Source organism: Pecten maximus, unplaced genomic scaffold (assembly GCF_902652985.1).
Source record: "Pecten maximus unplaced genomic scaffold, xPecMax1.1, whole genome shotgun sequence".
NCBI lineage: Eukaryota > Metazoa > Mollusca > Bivalvia > Pectinida > Pectinidae > Pecten > Pecten maximus.
The window spans coordinates 1-11187 of NW_022980924.1; the positions used below are offsets into that span (position 1 = coordinate 1).

General features: G+C 36.7%; 3 non-coding genes and 1 pseudogene across 3 annotated transcripts; all 4 read left to right on the forward strand.

The window, feature by feature from the left end:
• The first annotated feature begins 350 nt into the window (after positions 1 to 350).
• Positions 351 to 541, forward strand: LOC117319822. The gene has a single exon (XR_004530836.1). It is a non-coding gene; the product is annotated as a U2 spliceosomal RNA (small nuclear RNA).
• Positions 542 to 1841: 1300 nt separating this feature from the next.
• On the forward strand, positions 1842 to 2034 carry LOC117319821. The gene has a single exon (XR_004530835.1). It is a non-coding gene; the product is annotated as a U2 spliceosomal RNA (small nuclear RNA).
• Positions 2035 to 5595: 3561 nt separating this feature from the next.
• On the forward strand, positions 5596 to 5807 carry LOC117319824 (annotated as a pseudogene).
• Positions 5808 to 8819: 3012 nt separating this feature from the next.
• On the forward strand, positions 8820 to 9013 carry LOC117319823. Its single transcript, XR_004530837.1, has one exon. It is a non-coding gene; the product is annotated as a U2 spliceosomal RNA (small nuclear RNA).
• The last annotated feature ends 2174 nt before the right edge of the window (positions 9014 to 11187 follow it).

Consider the following 11187-nt stretch of genomic DNA (forward strand, 5'->3'; position numbering starts at 1 on the left):
ACAACAGGTAATTACCCAATTTCTTTTACACTAATCATCCTTCCCAAATTTTTGAGTTACATCCCTTCCCCTATCGCATAACGTTTACACTTTGTCCTTACGTCTCCTGCCTTTCCACCCTAACGAAAATATAGGTCGCGCGGGGAAAATACAGTGCCGCGGGTATAAAAACGGGTCCTCGCAAAATATTTTCATAATTCTTCAATGCACACTTCCGCATCAGCACTAAAATTCTTACAGGCGATTTCCCCCTTTTTACAGGAGCAATAACCTCACTTAATATATTCTTAGGTACCGGGGAAAACGTGAAATCGGTATTGAATATAAGCCAGATTTGGTGTAGCTAGGGTATCGCTTCTCGGCCTTTTGGCTAAATCAAAGTGTAGTATCTGTTCTATCAGTTTAAAATATCTGATACTACCCCCACTGGGTACTTCGTATTAAACTGATTTTTGGGACACAGGTGAGATGCAGGGCTTGCTCCGCTCTTACCCACGGGTTGGGCCCGGTATTGCATACCTCCGGGAACGGCCCACTCCTCCCACGGGAGGAGATACAAAAAATAACATTAGTTTATCCCAACCAAATGTAGCAAACGGTATTTACTTCATGATCACATTAAGAACATTTCACTAGCCAATCACCCCTGACGACCTTAACTTGAAATGTTACCTTACCTCTCATTCAATGTCGCAACAAATACGTAGTAGATCAAATTGATATTAAAAAAAACCAACGACAACAAGATAGGAGTTAAGTGCCTAAAACAATCGGTACTATAACGAAAAAATAGTGTCTTATTTAAATTGGATATGTGCTTTTATATCTGATGTTGATAGGCTGAGAAGTGACAAATCTCGCTATTGTTGTGCGAATTATTCACATTGTATAGTAACCAGGGAAACCCAAAATGATTTCCCATAGACGATAATGTTAACGTTACCACTGTCCTGCTTAAATGGACTTTTTCAACATTTGGTCCACTAGCCATTATTTTGAAGAATGTCCCTCTCTGAAAACTGTAATAGATTGTTTAAACATTCTACCTATTTAAAATTTTTATTATATGGGGGGCCACCATCTTGTATTGAATTCAGCACCAAACATTCCCCCTAAATTTACAAACAAAACAACCCCCCTGACAAAACAGCTAGACCAAAAAATTAACTTTTGCTATAATTTTACATTTTCGTGTATTGCCTCGCCCACTCATAGAACTTGGAAACTTTTCTCATCTGAATATCCAATCAGTAGGACCCGATTCATTCAAACCCTTTCCCATTAAATTTCTGCCCAAACGGGAAAATCCACAATCTATTTTTGATTTGGTTCGTGGTCCCTGTACATGTATTTTGTGCTCAGTGTTTTCTGTGATATATCAGAGTGCGATGGAATTATCTGATTGTGAGAAACTAAGCTACGATGTGTAAGTTATGAAAACTGACCCGGATAACCCCAACGGTAACTATACAGTGTAATTTGACCCCGAAATAGAATCTTTCTACACTAATCATGTCCTTTCGCGTCATATTAACTTTTATTTAGAGTTACATCCCTTCCACCATATCGCGATACGTTGTACAACGTTGTCCTTACGTCTCCTGTCCTTTCCACCCTACGAAATATAGGTCGCGCGTGAAAATACAGTGCCGCGGGTATCAACTGGTCCTCGCAAAATAGTTCATAATTCTTCAATGCCACACTTCCGCATCAGCACTAAGAATTCTTACAGGCGATTTTCCACCTTTACAGGTCGATAACCTCACTGAATATATTCTTAGGTACCGTGAAAACGTGAAATCGGTATTGAATATAAGCCAGATTTGGTGTAGTCTAGCGGTATCGCTTCTCGGCCTTTTGGCTAAGATCAAAGTGTAGTATCTGTTCTTATAGCTTAATATCTGATACGTACCCCACTGGGGTAACTTCGATATTAAACTGATTTTTGGACACAGGTGAGATGTCAGGGGCTTGCTCCGCTCTTACCACGGGTTGGCCCGGTATTGCAGTACCTCCGGGAACGGCCCACTCCTCCCACGGGAGGAGATACAAAAAATAACATTAGTTTATCCCAAACCAAATGTAGCAAACGGTATTACTTCATGATCACATTAAAGAACATTTCACTAGCCAATCACCCCTGACGACCTTAACTTGAAATAGTTACCTTACCTCTCATTCAATGTCGCAACAAATACGTAGTAGATCAAATTGATATTAAAACACCAACGACAACAAGATAGGAGTTAAGTGCCTAAAACAATCGGTACTATACGAAAAAATAGTGTCTTATTTAAATTGGATATGTGCTTTTATCTCTGATGTCAGAGACATATATACAGAGAGATGGCAGCTCTCTATTTGCCCTTGTGTTTACATAGTGGCCCCTGACCTTCCCACAATCCTTTGCGGTCACTCGGTCAGTCTTCACTAGACGCCATATTGGAGAAAACTTGAAAACCACACACATAATTATCGATAATTTCTATTTGAAATCATCACCAAGATCCAATTATGTGCTTTAATTTTATTAATACTCTAAGTGCAGAAGTGTCATCAATATGAAATATATCACAATTTGCTGTCCAAGTGTTTGTATTTTGAGTATGAAGTCAAGCACAACGCAGGAAAGATCGGCGGGAATCTCCAATTTTCGAAAAGTCCCTATGGGGTTTTCGAGAATACGGATAAATGACAACAATGTGCATGATAATCAAGACCACATTCCATAAGTATGATAGTTTTTGGTTAATGTGGTAACTTTTGTAGTGGCCTAGATAAAACAATGTGCTTTTTGTGTGCGTTTAAAATTGACGATGTTTTGGTCTGACAGTAATGGCTGCTTAATTACAAACTTGGACATGTCGAATAGGACCCAATGGATTTTAGAAAATACGGATAAATGGCAACATGTGCATGATCAGTAAGACTATACCCATAAGTATGATAGTTTTTGGTTAATGTGGTAACTTTTGTAGTGGCCTAGATAAAACGATGTGCTTTTTGTGTTCGTTTAAAATTGACGACGTAATGGCGGCTTAATTACAAACTTGGACATGTCGAATAGGACCCAATGGATTTTAGAAAATACGGATAAATGACAACAATATGCATGATCAATAAGACTATATCCCATAAGTTTGATAGTTTTTGGTTAATGTGGTAACTTTTGTAGTGGCCTAGATAAAACGATGTGCTTTTTGTGTTCGTTTAAAATTGACGACGTAATGGCGGCTTAATTACAAACTTGGACATGTCGAATAGGACCCAATGGATTTTAGAAAATACGGATATAATGACAACAATATGCATGATCAATAAGACTATATCCCATAAGTTTGATAGTTTTTGGTTAATGTGGTAACTTTTGTAGTGGCCTAGATAAAACGATGTGCTTTTTGTGTTCGTTTAAAATTGACGACGTAATGGCGGCTTAATTACAAACTTGGACATGTCGAATAGGACCCAATGGATTTTAGAAAATACGGATAAATGACAACAATATGCATGATCAATAAGACTATATCCCATAAGTTTGATAGTTTTTGGTTAATGTGGTAACTTTTGTAGTGGCCAAAATAAAACGATGTGCTTTTTGTGTGCGTTTAAAATTGACGATGTTTTGGTCTGACGTAATGGCGGCTATTTACAAACTTGGACATGTCGAATAGGACCCAATGGATTTTAGAAAATACGGATAAATGGCAACAATGTGCATGATCAATAAGACTATATCCCATAAGTATGATAGTTTTTGGTTAATGTGGTAACTTTTGTAGTGGCCTAAATAAAACGATGTGCTTTTTGTGTGCGTTTAAAATTGACGATGTTTTGGTCTGACGTAATGGCGGCTATTTACAAACTTGGACATGTCGAATAGGACCCAATGGATTTTAGAAAATACGGATAAATGGCAACAATGTGCATGATCAATAAGACTATATCCATAGAATGATAGTTTTGTGTTAATGTGGTAACTTTTGTAGTGGCCTAAATAAAACGATGTGCTTTTTGTGTTCGTTTAAAATTGACGATGTTTTGGTCTGAACGTAATGGCGGCTTAATTACAAACTTGGACATGTCGAATAGGACCCATTGGATTTTCGAAAATACGGATCAATGACACACAATATGCATGATCAATAAGACTATATCTCATAAGTTTGATAGTTTTTGGTCAATGTGGTAACTTTTGTAGTGGCCAAAATAAAACGATGTGCTTTCTGTGTGTATTTAAAATGACGATGTTTTGGTCTGACGTAATGGCGGATTAACCAGAACATGTCGAATAAGTTCCAATACTACGATACACACATGCGCATAGCCCGATTTACCTGCTTTTCCGGGCCCCTTTTGTTTGGGGTAGGAAGAAAAAGGGGTCTGAAAAAGGGAATTTTAGTTTTTTGGGGGGTAAAGAAAAAGGGAGAAAATATTGTCGGGGAAAAAAAAGCGAGGTTTCTAATCTCCCCGTATATATGTTTGCCCGATGGTTTTTAGGGTGGAAAATGACAAATCTCCTATTTGGTTTTGCGAATTATTCCATTTTTTAGTAAAACCCTGGAACCAAAAGATTTTCCCCTAAAACATAATGGTTTAAAGTTTACCAATGTTCCCGCTTTAAAGGAGTTTTCTAAAACCTTTGGGCCCCAAAAAAAACCATTATTTTGGAAAAGGGAAAGGGAAAATTTGGAAAAAATGTAAAAGATTGGGGGTTTTAAAACCCTTTTAAACCATTTTAAAAATTTTTATTATATGGGGGGCCACCCAAACTTTTATTGGGTTCAGCCACCAAACATTCAACCCCAAATTTAAAAACAAAAAACTAACTCCCCCGGACCAAAAAAGGGCCCAGAAAAAAAATTAACTTTTTTCTATATTTTTTACATTTTTGGTTTTTATTTCCTTTGCCCCCTCATAGAAATTTTGGAAAAAATTTTTTTTCAATTTTTGAATTCCAAACAGTAGGACCCGAGGGAAATTTCCAAACCCTTTCCATTAAATTTCTGCCCAAACGGGGGGAAAAATCCCCAAAACTTTTTGATTTGGTTTTTTGTGGTTTCCCCGTACATGTATTTTGTGCTAGTTTTTTTTGTGGTTTTCAAAAGTGCGATGAAAATTTTCTGATTGTGAAAAAACTAAGCTACAGTGGGAAATTTTGAAAAAAATGGGCCCGGATAACCCCAAAAGGTAACTATTCATGGAATTTTTACCCCGAAAAGAATCTTTTCAAAACTAAATCATGTTTCCCTTTCGCGGCATATTAAATTTTTTTTAGAGTTAAATCCCTTTTCCCCTTTTTATCGCGATAAAGTGTACCCAAAGTTTTTCCTTACTCTTTCCCCTTTCCTTTCCCCCACCCCACGAAAATATAGGTCGCCCCGTGAAAATACATTTCCGCGGGTATCAACTGGTCCTCCCCAAAAAAGGTTTATAATTTTCAAAGCACACTTTCCCCATCAGAAAATTAAAGAATTCTTTTCAGGCGATTTCCCCCCTTTTAAAAAGGGCGATAACCTCACTGAAAATTTTTCTAGGTACCTGAAAAAAGTGAAACGGTTTTTTGAATATAAGCCAATTTGGGGGTAGCTAGCGGGAACCCCTTCTCGGCCTTTTTGGGTAAGATCAAAGTAGTTCTGTTTTTTATCAGCTTAATTTTTATACTAAAAACCCCCCCTGGGGGGGATTTTTTGGGTTTAAAAAAAATTTTTTTGGGCACAAGGTTTAGGGGTTTAGGGGCTTGTCCGCTCTTAACCCCGGGGGGGTTTGGGGGAATTTGCAGTACCCCCCGGGAACGGCCCCCCCACTCCTCCCCCGGGGGGAGATCAAAAAATAAAAATTAGTTTATCCCAAACCAAATGTAGCCAAAAGGTATTACTTTTATGATCAATTAAAGAACATTTCAAATAGCCAACAAACCCCTGACGCCTTAAAATTGAAATAGTTACCTTACCCCTTTATTCAAGTCGCAACAAAAAAATAGTAACAAATTTATATTAAAACACCAACGACAACAAGATAGGAGTTAAATTTCCTAAAAAAAATCGGGTAAAATTAAAAAAAAAAATTTGTTTTTTATTAAAAATTGGAATTTGTGCTTTTATATCCCGATGGGTTTTGATAGGCTGTAAAAAAGTGGGCAAATCTTGCTATTTTTGTGCGAAAAATTCACATTTTATAGTAACCAGGAACCAAATGATTTCCCATAGACGATTAAAGTTAACGTTTAAACCCCTGGGCCGGGTTAAATGGAAATTTTAACCCCGGGTTTCCCAATAGCCATTATTTTTTAAGAAAGTCTTTTCTGAAAAATTTTTAAAGATTGTTTAAAAATTTTTTCTACCCATTTAAACTTTTTATTATTTTGGGGGGCCACCATCTTTTATTTTATTTAGCACCAAAAATTCACCTAAATTACAAAAAAAACTTTAAACCCCCCCGACAAAAAAAGGCTTTTGAAAAAAAAATTAACTTTTTTTTATATAAATTTTTCATTTGGTATTGCCCCCCATTTATAGAAATTTTGGGAAATTTTTTTCATCTTTAAATCCAATCGGGAGGAACCCCCATTTATTCACCTTTCCTAAATCCTTTTTTGCCCCAAAAAAAGGGGAAAATCCCAAACTAAATTTTTTATTTGGTTCTGTGGTCCCTGTAAATGGATTTTGTGCTTTAGTGTTTTCTGTTTATATATCAGAGTTTCGATGAAATTATTGTTGTGAAAAAACTTTAAACACGAGTGGGGAAATTAAAGAAAACTGACCCGGATAACCCCAACGGGTAACCCAACAAAGGTAATTTTGGCCCCCAAAAAGAATCCTTTTTCACTAAATCATTTCCCTTTGCGTTTTATTAACTTTTTTTTAGAATTAAAAACCCTTTCCCCCCATAGCATACCTTGTACACCGTTGGCCCCCTTTCTCCCCCTGTCCTTTTCCCCCCTAAAGAAAAAATAGGGGCCCCCGGGGGAAAAAACAGTTTCCGGGGTATCAACTGGTCCTCGCAAAAAAATTAAAAATTCTTAAAAGCACACTTCCGCATCAGCACTAAGAATTTTTTACAGGCGGGTTTCCCCCTTTAAAGGGCATTTAACCCCAAAAAAATTTATTTTTAGGTACCGTGGAAAAAAGTGGGAAAACGGTTTTTTGAAAATAAGCCCGATTTTGGGGTTTGGGGTAGCGGGGATCGCTTTTCGGCCTTTTTTGGGTAAAAAATCAAAAATGTTTGATCTTTTTTTATAAACTTAATATTTTGATATTAAACCCCACTTTGGGGGAAATTCGGGGTATTAAACTGATTTTTTTGGGGGCACAGGTTTAGATGTCAGGGGCTTTGGGGCCCCCTTTTACCCGGGGGGTTTTGGGCCCCCTATTGGGGAGTACCCCGGGAAACCCCCCCCTTCCCAACGGGGGGAAGGGCCAAAAAATAACAAAGTTTACCCCAAAACCAAATGGGAAGGGAAACGTTTTGGGGCTTCCGGGTCACAATTAAAAAAAATTTCACTAGGGCCCAAACACCCCTGAAACCTTAAATTTGGGAAACAGTTTCCCTTTTTCCTCCATTCAATTTTCGAAACAAATACCCTATAATTTAAAAATTTAATTAAAACACCAACGACAACCCAAATAGGATTAAAGGGGCCCTTTTTCCAAAAAAACGGTACTATACGAAAAAAAAAAAGTGTCCCCTTTTTTAAATTGGATATGGGGCTTTTTTTAAATTTATGTTGATTAGGCTGTGAAGGACAATCTCGCTATTTTTGTGGCGAATTATTCCCCATTGGGATTAAACCCTGGAACCAAATGATTTCCCATAGACGAAATGGGTTTTAAAAATTTTCCCCTGTTCCTGGGTTTTAAAAGGGAACTTTTTTTAAACTGGCCACTAGCCATTATTTTTTAAGAAAGGGCATTTTCTGAAAACCCTTTAAAAAGATTTTTTTAAAACTTTTTACCCAAATTTAAAAAATTTTATTTTATGGGGGGGGCCACCACTTGGGATTTAATTTGGAACCCAAAAATTAAACCCAAAATTTACAACAAAAAATAAAGCCCCCTGACCAAAAAAAGGGGTAGACAAAAAATTAACTTTTTTTTTTATAAATTTACATTTTCCCGGTTTTTTGCCTCGCCCCAAAAAGAACTTTTGGGGAAAAAATTTTTCATTGGGAAAATCCCAAACCGTTTGGACCCCATGCCCCCTTTCCCATTAAACTTCGCCCCAAAAAAAAGGGGGGAAAATCCCAATCTATTTTGATTTTGGGTTTTGTGGGGCCCTTTTACGTATTTTGGTCAGTTTTTCCTTTGATATATCAGAGGGGGGGAATTATCTGATTGTGAGAAAAAAATAAGCTAAAAAATTTTAAATTATGACAAACTGACCCGGATTTAAACCCCAAAGGTAACAATAAATTGGGGGTTTTACCCGAAAAAAAAATCTTTTTAAAACTAAAAATCAATTTTCCTTTTTTGGTTTATTAACTTTTTTTAGAGTTACATCCCCTTTCCCCCCCTATCCGATACGTTGTACAAAGTTGTTTCCTTACGGGTTTCCCGTCCTTTTCCCTTTAAACCCCACGAAAATATATGGTTTTTGCGCTGAAAAAATTAAGTGCCGGTTTTGGTTGGATCAACTGGTCCTTCCCGGGAAAAATATTTCATAATTTTCAATGCCAAACCCGCATCAGAAAAAAAAATTCTTAAAGGGGATTTCCCCCCTTTACAGGGGCGGGTAAACCCCACTGAATATTTTTCTTAGGTACCCTGAAAAAAGTGAATCGGGATTTGGGAAAAATAAGCCGATTTGGTTTTAGCAGCGGTTGGCTTCCTTTCGGCCTTTTTGGGTAAAATCAAATGTAGTACTGTTCTTATTAAACTTAATTCTGAACCCTACCCCACTTTGGGGGGGCCGATATTAAAAAGAATTTTTTACCAGGGGAGAAGTCGGGGCTTTTTTTCCGCTCTTACCACGGGTTTGGCCCGGTTTTTGCCGTACCTCCGGGGAAAGGCCCCCTTTTCCCCCCCAACGGGAGGGGGGATAAAAAAAAACATTAGTTTATTCCCCAAAAAAAAAGTAAAACAAAAGGTATTTTTCCCATGATCAAAATTAAAGAAAATTTTTACTAGCCAAAACACCCCCGACGACTTTAACTTGGGAAAAAGGTTTCCTTAAAACCCCTCATTCAATGTTTGCAAAAAATAAAGTTGTGGGTCAAAATTTAATTTTAAAACACCAAAGACAAAACCCAAATGGAGTTAAAGGGGCCTTTTAAAAAACGGGGACATACAAAAAAAAGTTTCCCTTATTTTAAAAATTTGGGTATGTGCTTTTATATTTGATGGTTTTTTTTGGGTAGAAAGGGGCAAAACTCGGGTATTTGTTTTCAAATTTTTAAAAAATTGGTTTGTAAACCATGGAACCCAAAAAGATTCCCAAAAGACGATAATGTTAACGTTTACCATGTCTGCTTAAATGGACTTTTTTAAACACCCGGTCCACTAGCCCCTTATTTGAAAAATGTAAATTTTGGGAAAAAGTAAAAGATTGGGTTTTTTAAAATTCTACCTATTTAAAATTTTTATTATTTTGGGGGGGACCATTTTTATTTAATTCAAACACCAAACCTTCACCTACATTTACAACCCAAAAAAAACCCCCCCCGACCAAAAACGGCTTTTGACAAAAAATTAACTTTTTTCTATTATTTTACATTTTCGTGTATTCCTCGCCCCTCATGAACCCTTTGGGGGAAATTTTCTCAAATGAAATCCAATCAAATGGACCCGGGTGCAATTTACCTCCCATTTAAAACTTTTTGCCCCCAGGGGGAAAAAACCCAAAAACTATTTTTGATTTGGTTTCGGGGGGGCCCTTTTTCCCGTTTTTGGCCCCATGTTTTTGTTTAAATATCAGAGTGCGAGGAAAATTTTCTGATTTTGAGGAAAAACTAGCTACGAGGGAAGTTTTGAAAAACTACCCGGATTGAAAAAAAAAAAGGGGGCATACATTTTGTAATTTGCCCCCAAAAAAAATCTTTTTTTACACTAAATCATGTCCTTTGCTCAAAAATTTAAAATTTTTTTTTAGAGTTACATCCCTTCCCCCCATATCGCGATAGTTGTAAAAACCCCGTTTTAAGGGAAAAATAATGGGGGAAAAAATTTGGGGGAAAAAATTTGAAAAAAAAGGGGGGTTAATTTTTCAATTCCACTTCCCCTTAGAAAAAAAAAATTTTAAGGGAAAAAGGCGTTTATGTATTTCATCCCGGGAAAATGGGGGTTGCAAAATTTGGTTGCCGCGGGTTTTCCCTGGCCTTTTTTAAAATAATTTAATTTTAAAATTTATTAATTTTGAAATCCCCATGGGAACTTAAAAATTTTTTAAAAGGGGATTTTCCCCCTTTACCCCGGGGACGGATTAACCCCAAAGGAATTTCCCCAGGGAACCTGAAAAAGTTTGAAATTTGGAGGAAAATTTTTTCCCTGATTTGGGGGCTTTACTACTCCCCTGAGGCCTTTTGGAAATAAAGTTAATTGCACCAATATAGTGACAAATTTATATTAAAAAACCCACAAAAAATGGGGGTGTAAAAACTTCATAAAAAATATGTTTTTTTAAATGGGGTTAGGGGGTTTTAAACCGTTTTAACGGGTGGCCCGCTATTGGGGTTGGGAATTCCCCCCTTTAAAAAAAAAAAAAAAAAAAAAAAAACATAGTTTTTTAACCCAAACCAAATTGAAAAAGCGGGGGAAATTTAATTTCATGTCCCTTTAAAAAAAAACACCGGGCCCCTAGCCAAAATTTAAAAAGCACCCCTTTAAAAATGGAAAAGGTTTTAAAATTTACCTTTCTTTTTTTTAATGGGGGGGGGCCCAAAAAATCGAGTTAGGAAAAATTTAAATTTTAAAAAAAAACCCCCCCGACAAAAAGGTGGGCCAAAATTTTTTTCCCAAAAAACCCTTTTGGTTTTACTATAGAAAAAATTTTTTCTATTTAAATTGGAAGTCCTTTAATTCCCATTTAAAACTTTTTTTAAAGGGAAAAAAACCCCGGGTATTTTTTTTGGGGCGGGTTTTAAATTATTTTTGTATTGGGTTTTTTGTAACCAATGGAAAAATTTATTTGGGAAAAAAGGGCGATTAATTTTGGGGGGCTTACCCGGTCCCCCCGTAAATACTTTGTTAAAAACCC